Raw genomic sequence first — 16,134 nt, 5'->3', positions numbered from 1 at the left:
TCAGCCACATAGAATTGCTAGTTTAAATCATGAAACTGGCTATGATCACTGAGAAGAATGTAAGAAGTGAAAATGTCAAATGACAAATGACATTGAATTGAACTTTCAATACCTACACTTAAAGAGTTTACCAAGACACATAAAGGCATAGGAGTGACAGGAAGGAAAAAAGTGAAGGGAATATAAATAGAAAAATACAGAGAAGAAAGAAAGATAACCCCAGAGAACCTAGAGATAGAAATTGAGAAGCCACACATAAGTGAGAAGCAGAAGTGTAAATGTTTGAAGAAGTAATAAAAGAGGGATTTGAAATGCAGAGAGAACAGGTCTCTGTCCTTTGAGGGAGAAGCTTGGAGAAGGAGAATGATGAAATATACTTCTTACAATCATTGTCTTCATCTTCACTTATTTGTCAATGCCCTTAAATCAGGTATGTACACATAGCAGAGCTGTAATAAAAAGCAAGATATTCAAAAGCAGTTGGAGATTGTTTAGCTTCCTATTTCTAAATTTCCCTATTCCAGTTAAGCCAGCTTATTCTCATCGTGGGCACTATCTGACACTCTAAACCTAGATTTGGTTCTAGAATACCCACCTTAGGCAGCTAATTTTAACACTTTCTCTTGAGGCCATTTTTATTGCCATTCTTCTAAACATAACCTTACCCTCTTTTGTGGCTGACAGTTTCCCTCTTCTTTGCTCTTGCTACTCTTCATTGTATCATTCATTTTAGCACTTTTTTGAATACCTACAATGTGCCCTAACAAATATAAGATCCAGGACAGCAGGGACCTTAAATGCCTTGGCTATTTTGTTACACAGTCCCTGAACAGTCCTGGCAGATAGAACATGTTCAGTAAATATTGGTTGATTGAATGAATCAGCACAATATTGAGCACTATATACATGATTAAGATAAAAGTTCTATTCTCAAATAATTTACAATAAAGTAGTAGGAGAGCATCATTTATTCAAATAACTATAGTAAATAATTGCTTAATAAAATCAATGCAATAAGAGAATGTCTAGGAGTGTGGGCTCACGGAAGCCAGGGAAGAGTACATTTCAGTAAAAAGAAGGGATACACAGAGAGCAAGTAAAAGGAGGACTAAGAAAAGTCGATTGGATTTAACAAGAAAGTCATTGACCACTCGTACAGAAGATTAGATTCCTTGAATGACCCTTGTGCTGAAAACAACTAAAAATGCTAGATAAAATATTAAAAAACATGCTCACTTTGGCAGCACATATACTAAAATTGGAACAATACAGAGACTAGCATGGCCCCTGTAAATTAAAATTTAAAAAAAAGAGAAAATGCTATCATTTTAAATGTATCACTGAGCCGGCAAAAAAGTATAGAATCTGCACAGAGTATAACAAGTAGAAGTGAAAATCGTTGCCATTTTATATAAAATACAAACAAACACACACATACACATATAAGTTACCTCTGTTGGAAGTCAGAGTATAATTATTCTTGATACAGTTAGTGGCTGCAAAGGAGATTGAGGGAAGGATTGCTAATGTTCCTTCTCTTGATTTAGGTGGTGGTTATGTAGAAGTACTCAGTTGTGAAAAATTCATTAAGCTTTCACATATACTTAGAAAATTTGCACTGCTTTGTGCCTTTTTTCAGTAAAAGTTTACTTTTTTTTTTTTTTTTTTTTAAGATAAAACAGCCACAAAAAAAAGTGGGTAGACTAGGAGGTAAGTGAATACCCAAAAGCTGGCTTTTGACTGGTGGTTATATGCCCAATCCTGGTAATTTTCAGATTCTGTTTGATGGCTGTGGGAGTTACTAGGGAACTATAATTTAGTGCCTGTCCAAGAAGGAAATCCAGGAGGAAGTCTCCTATAAGGTTGAGACCACAAAAGACCACACAGTGAAAGAGAATTAGAAATAAACTTGTAGCACAGGAGAGGCAGCAAGACAATGTTCTTGTCTTAAGCTTGGCTTTTGGTGGGAGGAATAAAAACATCTTGCCTGACAATTTGAAAATGGGAGCCTGACTGCAGGTAGATTTGCACTGTGAACTTAACTCTAGGTGTTGTTCCAAAACCATCAAGCTGAGCATTTAATTTAAGATGGTAGTGCTTGCAGGAGATTGGTAGGAGTAAACCCAAATCCTCTTTGAAGGAACACAACTTTTATATGGGCCTCAAAGAATTTCCATGGATAAACTTCCAGAGAACAAGAGCTCACAAGGCACTGTGAGTAAGCACCAGCGGGAGCAGCGGAAAGCAGAATCAGATTTGCTCAGACTGCAGTTCCTGAATTTATTGTGTAGTGAATGTAAAAGTAGCAAAAGTTTAGGTATAGAATATAAAAAATAGCAAAACTAATTTAATTTAATTTATTTTTTTGAGACGGAGTCTTGCTCTGTCGCTCAGGTTGGAGTGCAGTGATGCGCTCTCAGCTCACTGCAACCTCTGCCTCCTGGGTTCGAGTGATTCTCCTGTCAGCCTCCTGAGTAGCTGGGATTACAGGTGTGCACCACCACTGCTGGCTAATTTTTGTATTTTTAGTAGACACAGGGTTTCACCATGTTGGCCAGGCTGGTCTCGAACTCCTGACCTCAGGTGATCCACCCACCTCGGCCTCCCAAAATGCTTGAATTACAGGCATAAGCCACCGTGCCTGGCCGCAAAATTTATTTTAAATGGAGGCTTTGAAATATTAGCAAAGAATAGGAGAGACTTAAAAAAGATAAAGCAGATTTGCAAAGGAACTAAATGGGACTCTGAAAAATAAAATGTAGTGAGCAACAGGGTAATTACAATTAAGTTACTGTGACCCTTGTCAGAGCAAGATCAGAGGGAGGGGTGTAGTATCCAAAGGCTAGTCAGTTGAAGAGTTAATGGCAGTGAATAAACTCTGCATATATGTGTTATGTGCTGTTCTGTGTGCCCATAACCTTTTAAAGTTTAAAAATATTAAATAGGAGATAATGAGAGATGAAAAATAGAATGCCAAGTGCAGACTATTTCTAGTAGCTTTCAGTGGTGACAAAACTTAGTGATGGTGATGAGGAAATCCCTACTTCCATCATTGTATTTTACTGCTTCCAGATACCAATTCTGCCTCTCTCTCTTTGACTAAAGGAAAAGGAGAAATGCAGGAAAGGGAGGGAGAGTGGGAAGGTGAGGGAAAGGGAAAAACAGAATAGGAATAAGAAAAAAGGGGAGTTGAAAGGGATAAGGAGAGAGGAGAAACCCATCGTCTACATTGAATGATCCCCTTCTCTCTGTGCTGGATTTTAACTACGGCAACGGAGAAAAATAAAACGGTGGGAAGAGAAACAGTGAACATGTGAAGCACATCCTAAATCAGTCACCTTGAAAATTAGCATTATATTAAGATTTAAATTTTTAAATTTCATTTAAAAAAATCTAACGCTAACCTAATGCTCTCTAATTTCACTTTTCAACTAGAAAAACTGGATTTGAACTTAACCAAAATTGACAAGCTCTAGTCTGCAAAACTTGAAACACCCCTACCTCTTATTGAAAAATAAAAAGTAGAAAATAGGGCTTTCAGTTGTCAGTTTGAATTACTTTTCCTTTTTTCCCGTTTTTATTTTTAACATAGTTTAGACCTCTCAGAGAGTTGGGCCTAGGGCAAGGGGAAGAGGGATAAAGCACACTATTAGAGTTCATAGATCCATAGACACATAATTCATCTTCTTGACTTTGTAGTGCAAAAGGTTAAGCATTTATTTATTTATTTATTTTTTTCTTGAGACGGAGTCTTGCTCTGTCACCCAGGCTGGAGTGCAGTGGCACAATCTCGGCTCACTGCAAACTCCGCCTCCCGGGTTCATGCCATTCTCCTGCCTCAGCCTCTCCGAGTAGCTGGGACTACAGGCACCCGCCACCATGCCCGGCTAATTTTTTTTTTTTTGTATTTTTAGTAGAGACGGGGTTTCACCGTGGTCTCGATCTCCTGACCTCGTGATCCGCCCGCCTCGGCCTCCCAAAGTGCTGGGATTACAAGCGTGAGCCACCGCACCCAGCCTAGGTTAAGCATTTATTGTATCCAATTACTTTGAATGTATTTCAACGTCAGGTAATTTTTGAAAAAGTACAATGCGAAAAAGTACAATGCAATTTTTACAGAAACAACTCTGCCCATTATAGTTCTCTAAAAAACAAGTCAATGCATTTTTCAAATTAGAAAAATAACAGCATAATTATATGATTAAAAGTAGTATTTCTCAACTCTAGTTATTGTGCTCAGGTTCTTGGCATTTTGAACAAAGAATTGGACAAAACTTGCAAACAAAGCAAGGAAAGAATGAAGCAACAAAAGCAGAGACTTATTGAAAATGAAAGCACACTCCACAGGGTGGGCGTGGGCCCGAGCAAGTGGCTCAAGGGCCTGGTTACAGAATTTTCTGGGGATTAACTACCCTCTAGAGGTTTCCCATTGGTTACTTGGTGTACTCCATATGTAAATGAAGTAGTGGCCCATGATCAGTCTGATTAGTTGCAGAAGGTGACCAATCAGAGGCTGAAGTGAAGTTACAAAGTTATACTCCTGTGCAAAAGAAGACTTGGCCCACAACCAGCCTGACTGGTTGTGGGAGGGGACCAATCAGAGATACTTTCAGTTTTTCATCTGCCACACAGAAAAGGTGGCCGTGGAAAGGGAGTAGCCTCTGGTCCTTTTGTTACTTGGGCACGGAAAGTTGGGGTTTTCCTTTTGATTTAGTTCTAGGAAGTCAGTGTGAATTGGCCTTAGGTTCCCTGCCTCCAGACCTTAATCTCCTGCCTCAGGGCATCACTTAATGATGGGAATATGTTCTGAGAAATGTGTCATTAGTAATTTTGTCGTTGTGTGAACATCATACACAAACCTAGATGGTATAGCCTACTACACACCTAGGCTATGTGGTGTAGCCTATGGCTCCTAGGTTACAAACCTGCACAGCTTGTTACTATTGTAATACAAGAGTCAGTGTTTGTGTATCTAAATATAACAAAAGTACAGTAAAAATACAATATAAAAGGTAAACAAAAATGGTACACCTGTATAGGACACTTACCATGAATGGAGCTTGCAGGATTGGAAGTTGCTGGGTGATTCGATAAGTGAGTGGTGAGTGAATGGGAAGGCCTAGGACATTACTGTACACTACTGTACACTTTATAAACACTGCACACTTAGGCTACGCTAAATTTATAAAACAAATTTATTCTTTTTCTCTTTTTAAACTTATGTTAAAAACAAAGACACAAACACACACATCTTATATTAACACAAACACAAAGGCAACAATATAATTCTTTTAGCTAATCTATTTTTCTCCCTTTGGCTATTCGAGGTTACAAAACCAGAGCCTGGGAAAATGGGATTGTACTAAAACTCCCACAAAAAGATGTCTAGAAGTCTTGTTGCTTCAGATGCAGCAAAACAACATCTGATTGGCAAGGGGCCACTTTGGTTTTTCTCCTGCTTGGCTAGCATCCTAAACTTAGTTTTCACAGTGTTCTGTCCCTGTTTAACACTGTGTTGTGGAAAGGCAAAATAGTGAGGTGGTAAAGAACATGGACTGTGGATTCTGACTGCCTGGGCTGGAATTCTCGCTCTGTCACACACTGGTCATGTGATCTTACCCTCCATCTCTGTTTCCTCACTTATACAATGAGGAGAATCATAAGACGTGCCTCACAGGATTGGTATGCGGATTAAGCGAATTCGTATATGTAAAGTGCTTAGAACAATGCTTAGCACATAGTAAATAGTGTTGCATAAACACACACAAACACACAATGTAGTAATTTCTCACATTTTGTGTAATCAAACTGGGATAATGACTTTATGATTCTCTTGTATAACTATAAAGAAATATTTCATTATCTGAATTAGCTTATTCATTGAGGACTATTAAAATGTAAGGGATAAACCGGATGTCTAACATACATGTGAACTTTCTACTTCTTCCACTTATGTCTATTAGAACTATTAAGTGTATTTGCACTTGATAGATATTTTACAATGTGAGTATAAAAATCCACAGGTAGCATAAAAGTAAAGGGGAATGATAATGGTCTTTCTCGTTTTCTGGTGACAGCTTCCCCCCAGTAGTGTTCTTTTTTTTTTTTTTGAACACATATTGGCAATGGGAATATAAAGACCTGAAGGAAGCTCTCTGCCTAGCTTCAAGGAAAGCCACAGGTTACTTAGGGAATTAAGGAATGATAACAGGAAGAATATCATAGACACCTGGGAGTCTTGTTCTTTATCAGTTGCTCTTGACACATGAATTTCCAAAACACGTGTCATTTCTCAACCAGGACAGAACTGTAATAATTTGTTCTAGTTCTCACATGCATTCTTTATGATGAGAAATCTGAAGTCATTCTCACCTTTGTTCCTGTATATGTAACGAGGCTTTCTTCTCTGGTTCCTAGGTTCCTCTCTTTATCATTAGTTCGGGGAAATTTGATTTGCGCCTTGCTATAATTTTCTTCATGTTGCTTGTGCCTGGGTTTGTTGAATTTCTTGGATCTGAGGTTGTCACAACATATTGCTTTCTTCACAGAGAGATACCCCTGTAGATGAAGTGATAAAAGTTCTGAATGATATTACAGAATGGTTGGCTTTGTTAAATAAAGACCAATTCACGCCATAATGTTTTAAAAATTGTGTTATTATTTGGACAAAGATTACATACGTCTCCTGCTACTATAGAAATCTGTGGCTTAGCAGAGGAAGGATTTGCAACAGTATGCTTTAGCTAACAGGTGGATTGGATTGCATGAGTATTTTCGAGGTAGGCCAGCTTTTGCTGAGTATTTTGAATAAGAAGATGGTGGCTACAGCAATGAACTACTTAGCAAATATTTTTCATCACATGAACCAGTTGAATGAGTATCTATAAGACCTTGGAGAAAGTAGTGTGATTTCAAGTGACAGGATTCTTTGATTTATACGAATCTGAATTTTTAGAAAAATTATATTGCAATGGCAAATTTTAAAATTTTCCCACTGCTACTAGGGTTTAAGAATGAGGAAAGATATTAGTAAGAGTTAAATTTTATAGAAAGCCACCTTGAAGAACCACAGAACAAAATGGCACAGTATTTTTTCTTTCAACACAAAGGTGAAAAACCTTTTCTCTGAATCTTCTACTACTACTCTACAGTCTGAGAACCTGACTTTGAAAGAGGAAAAATAACTTAGTAAGCTGCCATCCGATCATGCAGTCAAGATAACGCTTACTGATCTGCTCCTAGACAACTTCTGGATTTCTGTGAATGAAGAGTATCCTGCTAGTCACAGGAAAGCAATAAACATTCTGCTGCATTTTTTTCAATTCGTTACATATGTGAACAAGTTTGACTTGTTTAACAATCATCATGAGCAAGGAAAAATATCAACTCATTTTAGATGAAATGTCATCCATGCGTGTTTATCTCAAGTTTGATCCAGAATTGTATTATTGTACAGCAGAAAAATAGCACAAATTTCAAGTTACTTTGTTCTTTATTTCTAGTTTCAAAAGTAACAAATTTTATGCATAGGTATATAGAGGAGATATAAAAATTCAACACATATATAATAATTATGATCATAACTCCTAGCCTTATACTTGAGCTTAATCATGTTACTCAGGAAGAAAATAATTTTTTGAAAGCTTTATTAAAAAGTGTGTCTTAGGGTATGCTTTTATTCATATTCTGTGGCTTATGGTTTTAATAGTTGTACTAATTGCATTGTCTAATTTTCATGTTGTAAATGACATTAACTAAATCAACATAACCTTTTTTTTAAATCAACTTTTATTTTAACTTCTGGGGTACATGTGCAGGATGTGCAAGTTTGTTACGTAGGTAAACGTGTGCCATGATGGTTTGCTGCACAGATCAGCCCGTCACCCAGGTATTAGGCCCAGCACCCATTAGCTGTTTTTCCTGATGCTGTCCCTCCCCTCTCCCCCGACAGGTCCCAGCCTGTGTTGTTCTCCTCCATCAACGTAACTTTTATTCAAATTAAATCAATCAAGCCTACCTTTAGAAAAAGTATATTACAATTTTTTGGCTTAAACCTGCTAGTTAACAGAAATTTATTATGTTTGCCTTATATGTTTTTTAATAACTTATGAAAAAGAAAGTAAAATATTACTTTCAAGAAATGTAAGCTAAACAACTTTTCTTTTTCAAGACAGTTTGGGGAAAAAGTCATTTTTAGTTTTAAATAGGGGAAACAAACCTTAATCTACCATATAGCACACAGCATACCTTCTCAGCTACTTGTAAAGTAGGACTTGATGGCAAACCTTTAGGCTTTCTGAGATGCAGAGGCCGTAAGAATGCAGCTTGCAGACCTCCACCTATAGGAACTCAGCCCCGTTGCTGTGCTCTGCACTCCATTGTGGGGTTGGTGCTAAGGCCATGCTTCCCAGGGACTGCTCCTGGCTGGTGACTGAGTACAGGAGGAATGCTATGAAAGGCCATTTCTGCATGTCATTAGACCCCTGTGACGGCTGACTTTGGCTCCCTGATAGCCTTGCTAACCCTTACTCAGACCTCATGGCAGTCGAGGCTACTCAACACCCCACCTTTCTTCCTTCTTCCCTCACTCGGAGTCCTACATGCTTCGTGGTCTGATGGCTCTCCCAGGCCTCCAGTCTCCCTTGTGTTTTCTCTCTAAGATATTTCCCTTAATAAAATCCTTACCTGTTTAAATCCAATCTTGGTTTCTTGGATAACTTGGACTGATCATTGGATATGGTTTAAAAATCAAGTAGTAAATAAAAATAAAAGGGAAGCTAAGTTTTCTTTACCTATTGTGCCAATTTATGTTAGGGTTGATGTCTTTTATGGTGAAGGAGAAGCACACAGAAAGACTAAGCTAATAAAGTATCCACAGAAAAAGATAATTTGTTTCTCAAAAAAGGATTGACAATTATTGGATTATTATATCTATTACTTATGATCACAGTAATATTCTGTGATTAGCAGATATTAAGAACATTTATGTAAGGATTTCCTGATACTGGAAAATTATTTCAAGAATTCCTCCAGGGTAAAAAGACTGAGAAAGGCTACTCCAGGCTACTTCTGATATGCCTCAGTTCAGTCTCATTTGACTTTCTGGGTGTTACATTTTGTGATGAAATTGAAATATTTTGCTCCCACTTTGGAGCTCAAAGTAGCTGAATCCAATTCTTGCCAACACAGAATCCCATTCTAAAAGCCATCTGGACTGGGCCCAGTGGCTCATACCTGTAATCCCAACACTTTGGGAGGCCAACAGTTTGGGAGGCCAGGAGTTTGAGACCAGCTTAGGCAACATAGTGAGATCCTGTCTCTACAAAAACAATTTTTAAAAATTAGCCAGGTGTGGTGACATGCACCTGTAGTCCTACATACTTGGGAGGCAGAGATAGGAGGATTGCTTGATCAAAGCTGCAATGAGCTATGATCACACCTACTGCACTCCAGCCTGGGTGACAGAATGAGACCTTGTCTCTAAAAAAATTAAAAATAAAAATGAAGCTATTTTTTTTTCTACCTGCCCCTTTATGTGACTTATGGAGTCTCTAATGGAGTCTAACTATACTACAGAGTTAAAAGGCTAGATTCTAGCCCAAGAGGGATTGCAAGTTTTACAAGGTTATTAAGACAAAATCTATGTACAGGGGCAATATAAGACTACTGTTCACAGATTTAGAAAAGAAATCAAAATTTGGGTGTTAAACATGGCAGAAAATCCTAATTGCTAGAAGTGGGACTCAAGATCAGGACCAGGAGTGGAACAAAGTATAGTATTTAAGAACATCTTGCATGGGTATGGTGGCTCATGCCTGCAATCCCATCACTTGGAGAGGCTGAGGAGAGAGGATTGCTTCAGCCCAGGAGTCCCAGACCAGCCTGGGCAACAAAATGAGACCTCAGCTCTATAAAACAATTTAAAAATTAGCCAGGTGTGGTGACACGTGCCTGTAGTCCTGGCTACTTGGGAGGCAAAGGCAGGAGGATGGCTTGAGCCCAGGATGTGGAGGCTACAGTGAGCCGTGATCATGCCACTGCACTCCAGTCTGGGCAACAGAACAAGACTCTGCCTCATAAACAAAAAACAAAACAAAAAATAATCCTTGGTTTGATCACTGACTGGCTGTGTGACATGTGGCAAGTTACAGTCTCTCTTTAGTTTTCTTATCTATGAAAATAGAAATAGTAATACCTACTTAGGAGAATTAAATAAAAAATCTACGTAAAGTGCTTAGCACATAGTAAATAAAAATCTATGTAAAGTGCCTAGCACATAGTAACCACTCAATAAAGGGTAATTTTCATCATTAACAAGGATGATTTGATACAAGTTTTCATCTTAGTGCTGTACTGTATAGTCATTTTGCATTCTGCTTTGGGATCAAGTTCTTTTCATGATTATTATTATTTTTAAAACCTAGGAAAATATGAAAAAAAAATCAAAGATACCTAGGCTCCCACAGTTCAGTGTGCTCATTTTCACTTGGTGCTCCTACTTGAAATCCCTCATCTCCTCAGCTCTCCACAGCATCCTTAAACCTGGAACTTCTTCATTCATCTTCTCCAGAGAATAAGTGTTTGAGGGGAGATGAAGGGATAGGTGGTTGCTGGGAGGAAAGAGGGGTAGCTGCTTCCTTGCCTGGGGTAGGATAGGAAACCTAGCTGTGTTAGTCAGGGTTCCACAGAGACAGAACCAATAGAATATACATGTAAATACATATAGATGTATGAGAGGGGATTTGTTAGGGGAATTGGCTCATGTGATTATGGAGGCTGAAAAATCCCCAAGACAGGCTGTCTGAAAATTGGGGCCCACAGGATGCCGGGGGCATGACTCAGTCCAAGTGTGAACGTCTCAACATCAGGGCCACTGGTGGTGTAATGCTCAGTCCAAGGCCAAAGATCTGAGAACCTGGGGTGAGGGGCAGCTGGTGTTAAGTCCTGGAGTCTAAGGGCCAGGGAGCCTGGGTTTCTGACATCCAAGAAGAGGAGGAGTGTATCTCAGCTCCAGGAGCTTGAAAGACACATTCACCTGCGCTGTGTTTGTTCTCTCCTGGACCCCAGCCAATTGGATGATGTCTGCTCACACTAAGGGTGGATCTTCTCCACCTGGTCCACTCAGGACTCACATGCTAATCTCCTTGGAAAACACCGCAGAGACACACACCAAGATCGTGCTTTAAGAGGTTTCCAGGTATTCCTTATGCCGGACAAGTGTGATGACAATTGATCATCACACTGGCCCATCAAGCATTTTGTATACAATTTTTTGGTCAGTTTTGCATTTTCAGATCCTGACTTCACACCTGAAGTACTTCACAATCTGAAGTAGCTGTGCCTCTCTGGGCATAGGGCAAAAGTGCTCACTTCTTCTCTGGAGTAAACTCCTCTGTAGGTTTTCAGGTTGCCACTTCTTCCACTCTGTTAAATTCATTACTTCTGCTCCATCTCTTTTCCATTTTCTGAGAATTTGTTGAAATATTGTTTCCTGTAGTCTCCCCTACCATTCATTTTGTCCTTGTGAGTTAATAATTTTTAAAAATTTCTTTCCTTCCATTTCAGAAAGATTTGGAGGATGGGGAGAGAAGATAAACATGTATGGTCAATCATCATTTTAAGCTTGAAGTGGAAGTTAGATTCTAATATCAGCTCGTAAGGTGAAAATTTCATTTGACTGAATTAATCTTAAACCCATATAATGTGGAAAGAAAAGTACTTTAAATGTTAGAATCACAGTCATTTTGATGAGGAGACTTTTACTGTGAGAGGCACGTGGGGCCTTAGGCTTAGGAGCAGCAGACTCCCATCTGTCTCCTATTTTAGGCTCCCAACAGGATATAGTCTTATAGATTGGCATGGCAAATGAAATTGACCATGCTATTTGTTACTTTTTAGGCTTGTACTTTAATTTTTCACTTCTGACTCTCTAAATAAACAAAATTTACACTTTACATTTATTTGCATTTTATCATAAGTGTAAAACTCCACTATTGTTTCTCAAATCCTTCTTTAAAGAGACAGTTTGCTAAAAAAGAATCCAAGCTGAAAATACAGACAAAGGTTAAAAAGTCTTAACACAGGGAGAGAGAGTTGGTAGTTACCAGCTAAGGTCAGGACAAAGCTAAAAAGGGACAGAGCCTGAATCAGAACAAACTTTTTCTATCCTGTGGACTCAGTTTCAGAGTTAAAGAATCAAATACAAATTGTGAGGAGACTTAGAGCAAGAACTGTTCTCGTTTTCCACTGCATGACTAATAAAGTGAATGAATTTTATTTTGCATCTTTATACATAATAATCTGAAATAAAATGAGATTAACATTTAAATGAGAAAATATACAAGAACTTTATGCTTTAATTCATACTCTTTACATAGCTCATTTAATCTTCACAATAATTCAGTAAAGTAGATATCATTATTGTCCTAATTTTAATGATGGGTAAAGTAAGGCTTAAAGAGATTGAATAACCTTCTTCAGGTCACACAGTGGCAGGACAAGATTTTGTGATTTTTTTTCACCACTGCACCCTCTATTTGCTAAACAATGTGATCACGATGGCCAACACTTAATAACTATTGCCTCTAAATATAAGTTCATAGTTCTTGGAATGGACAAATTTTTAAGCAAAAAAGGAAAAGTGAAGAGGAGAGAATAATATTTTGTTCTTGTCACCAACTCATCAAAAATAGATGATGATGACAATGAACTCAGAAAGTTTTCTGAACATCTGGATGAGATCTTTGCTCAAACCTGGACTCAAACATCACACTGGTCTCATATTGCTGTTTTCCAGCCTTAAATGTGGAAAAGTAGTTATTAGAACTAGTTTTTTTAAAGTGTTCAGTTTTATTTCAAACTTACAGTGCTTTGGATTTACCCATGTTAGCGAAAACTTTTTGCATACTGGCAATCTATTCCAAAACGTCTTAGCTGAAAATGCTAAACTGCCAATGGCAGTAATGTCGTTAATTAAGTCTCTCACTTATAAAAACCAAAACAACAACCTCTCTTCTCCCCTGACTCCCATCCAACGCTACTTTAAAATGTATTTCAGTTCATGTTTTTAGACTAATCTAGTACCAGATGTAGAAAAATGAAAGACCCCAAACCTCAAATTATATCAAGACAAGCTACCATATTTTGTTTTTACAACCTGAACTTTTTATATTTCTAGTTGACAGAAACCTTATGACCAAAGGTATCACTTTTGAAGAAAAAAATGTTTGTTTTATCTATAGAAGGGCTTGCATAATAAATCAAGATTAATATGATTATAACATGTCTTTAATGAAACAAAGTTTTTTCTAATATGAAATGAAATGATACTTGTTTGGGATCAAGTAATGAAGCTATTTTGCTCAGAAAATCACTAACTGGCTTAACTGGATATGTATTAACGTCACACTAGTCAGTTTCGTTTTACAGCACTTTCAGCAATGTAATAATAAAATATTTATAATGAGCTATTAAAAAGAAATCTGAAGAGTATAATATTAAGTATTTTCTTTAGAATTTAATTCAGAAAGCATTTGTAGGCTTAAAATATGGTTTCTCTAAAAATATATCTTATTATGTGCATTCAATTAGAAAAATATTATGACCAGTTTGGTGACCTTGACCTATTTCAGTTCCTAAAAATATCTGTCAGTAATGTCCTAATACCTTCAAAAATAATGGTCATTGAAAGCATTCTTTCTTTGCCTATAGCATTGCTACTGCATGCAAAATTGAACTGCCTTCCATTTCTGAATATTACATTTTTAACAAAAATTATAATTGCTTATAAAACATTTCTAAAAAAATAGCGTAACTGTGAAAAATAATATACCACTTACCATATAATAAAAAATGAAATTAAAAGATAAGTGCAATTAAATTTAATCTAAATGGGTCATGAATTAAAACACAGCAGTTTGCCAATGCACTGTGTACAAAACAGAATCAGGAAACCAGATGTAAATTGTTAATTACAAGAACATATGTCATCAGTGCACTTGGGACTCTCCGTTCACTTACAAATATAAGCTTTAGGCATATTAGCAAAAAATGGGCTCTAACATCATAGACATCTGTGCCAAGGCTTTTTATATGTCTTAACATATTTTGTTTAGTTTTAAAATAATGACCCAATTAGAAATTTTAAGCAAGCTAAAAGAACAAAGTTGCAATTGCAATTTAAAAATCTAATAATTCTTTTTTAGCACTGAGCATATATTGATGCATAATTTTAAGGCCGTTTAAAAGAAATATGCAAACCAATAAATGGTAATATTTACATTTTATTGTGCCTACATGTTATAAGCAACTAACAGTTTTGGTTTACAAAATAATTTAATTTTACTAAGAAGGCTAGTTAGAAACCTTTGGCCAAAAGAATTGTATTCTCTAAGATAACAAAACTCCTCTAAAGAAGAATAAATTACTTAGTACTTGTAGGAAGCACATTTCTTTATCATTAAGACATGCATTTTACATTTTCCTATTTGAAGAATACAGTTTATATTTAGTTAAATAGACAGTCTCTAAAAATTATGTTTAGATAACTGATATGGTTTGGCTCTGTGTCCTCACCCAAGTCTCACCTTGAATTCTAATAATCCCCACATGTCAAGGGCGGGACCAGGTGGAGATAATTGAATCATTGGGGTGGTTTCCCCCATGCTGTTCTTGTGATAGTGAGTTCTCACAAGATCTGAGTTTTATAAGGGGCTTCCCCCATCGTTTGGCACTCATTCTCTCTCCTGATGCTCTGTGAAGAGGTGCCTTCCACCACGATTATAAGTTTCCTGAGGCCTGCCCAGCAATGTGGAACTGTGAGTCAATTAAGCCTCTTTTCTTTATAAATTACCCAGTCTTGGGTATTTCTTCATAGCAGCATGAGAACTGATTAATACAATAAGCTTACACTAAAATATTAATAGTTTATTGGCCAATTTCCCATGTGCTCAACATCTTATTTCTAGTTAGCATCATTTCATAATGTAGTGATTTTTTTTTAACTTTTATTTTAGGTTCAGAGGTACATGCTCAGGTTTGTTATATAGGTAAACTGTGCGTCATGGAGTTTGGTGTACAGATTACTTCATCACCCAGGTACTAAGCATAGTACATATTAGGTCATTTTTCAATCCTCACCCTCCTCCTACCTTCCACCCTCAAGTAGGCCCCAGTGTCTGTTGCTCCCTTCTTTGTGTTCACATGTACTTAATGTTTGGCTCCCACTTATAAATGAGAACATGCAGTATTTTGTTTTCTGTTCCTATGTTAGTTCACTTAAGACAATCACCTCCAGTTCCATTCATGTTGCTGTGAAGGACATGATCTTGTTCTTTTTTATGACTGCATAGTATTCCATAATGTATATGTACCACATTTTCTTTATTCAGTCTACCACTGATGGACAATTAGGTTGATACTATGCCTTTGCTCTTGTAAATAGTGCTGCAGTGAACATACATGTGCATGTGTCTTTATGGTAGAATGATTTGTATTCCTCTGGGTGTATTCCTAATAATGTGATTGCTGGATCAAATGGTAATTCTGTTCTGAGTGTGTTGAGAAATCAACAAACTGCTTTCCACAATGACTGAACTAATTTACATTCCCGTCAGCGCTGTATAAGCATTTCCTTTTCTCTGCAACCTTGCCTGCATCTGTTGTTTTTTGATTTTTTAATAATAGCCATTCTGACTTTTGTGAAATGGTATCCCATTGTGGTTTTGATTTTCATTTCTCTAATAATAGTGATGTTGAGCATTTTTCATATGCTTGTTGGTCGTGTGTATGCTTTCTTTTGAAAAGTGTCTGTTCGTGTCCTTTGCCCACTTTTTAATGGGGTTGTTTGTTTTTTGCTTATTAATTTGTGTAAGTTCTTTATAGATTCTGGACATTAGACCTTTGTCAGATTGTCAGAATCAGTTTACAAATATTTTCTCTCATCCTGTAGGTTGTCTGTTTACTCCGTTAATAGTAAACTCTTTTTCTGTGCAGAAGCTCTTTAGTTTAATTAGGTCCCATTTGTCAGTTTTTGCATAATGCAATGATCTTTTAATCTCTTTCATGTAAAAAGTTGGTCAGACTTGTTTTTTTTTCTTAATAAAACTTGCTTAAAGAGCCATAAGAAATAGGATG

The 16,134-nt window shown here is 37.1% G+C and overlaps 1 protein-coding gene and 1 pseudogene across 1 annotated transcript in view; one reads left to right on the top strand and one right to left on the bottom strand.

Annotated features, from left to right (window-relative positions):
- Nucleotides 1-16,134, bottom strand: part of FAM13A (family with sequence similarity 13 member A) — a 431,061-nt gene that overhangs the window by 400,241 nt on the left and 14,686 nt on the right. Inside the window, exon 2 of the mRNA XM_063610243.1 lies at nt 6,373-6,558. The gene's annotated coding sequence lies outside the window, so the exon portion shown is untranslated. The remainder of the gene's footprint in view (nt 1-6,372; nt 6,559-16,134) is intronic.
- Nucleotides 1,229-1,329, top strand: LOC129492397 (uncharacterized; annotated as a pseudogene).

This window comes from Symphalangus syndactylus, chromosome 10 (genome assembly GCF_028878055.3).
Source record: "Symphalangus syndactylus isolate Jambi chromosome 10, NHGRI_mSymSyn1-v2.1_pri, whole genome shotgun sequence".
NCBI lineage: Eukaryota > Metazoa > Chordata > Mammalia > Primates > Hylobatidae > Symphalangus > Symphalangus syndactylus.
This window is presented reverse-complemented; position numbering and strand designations above follow the sequence as displayed.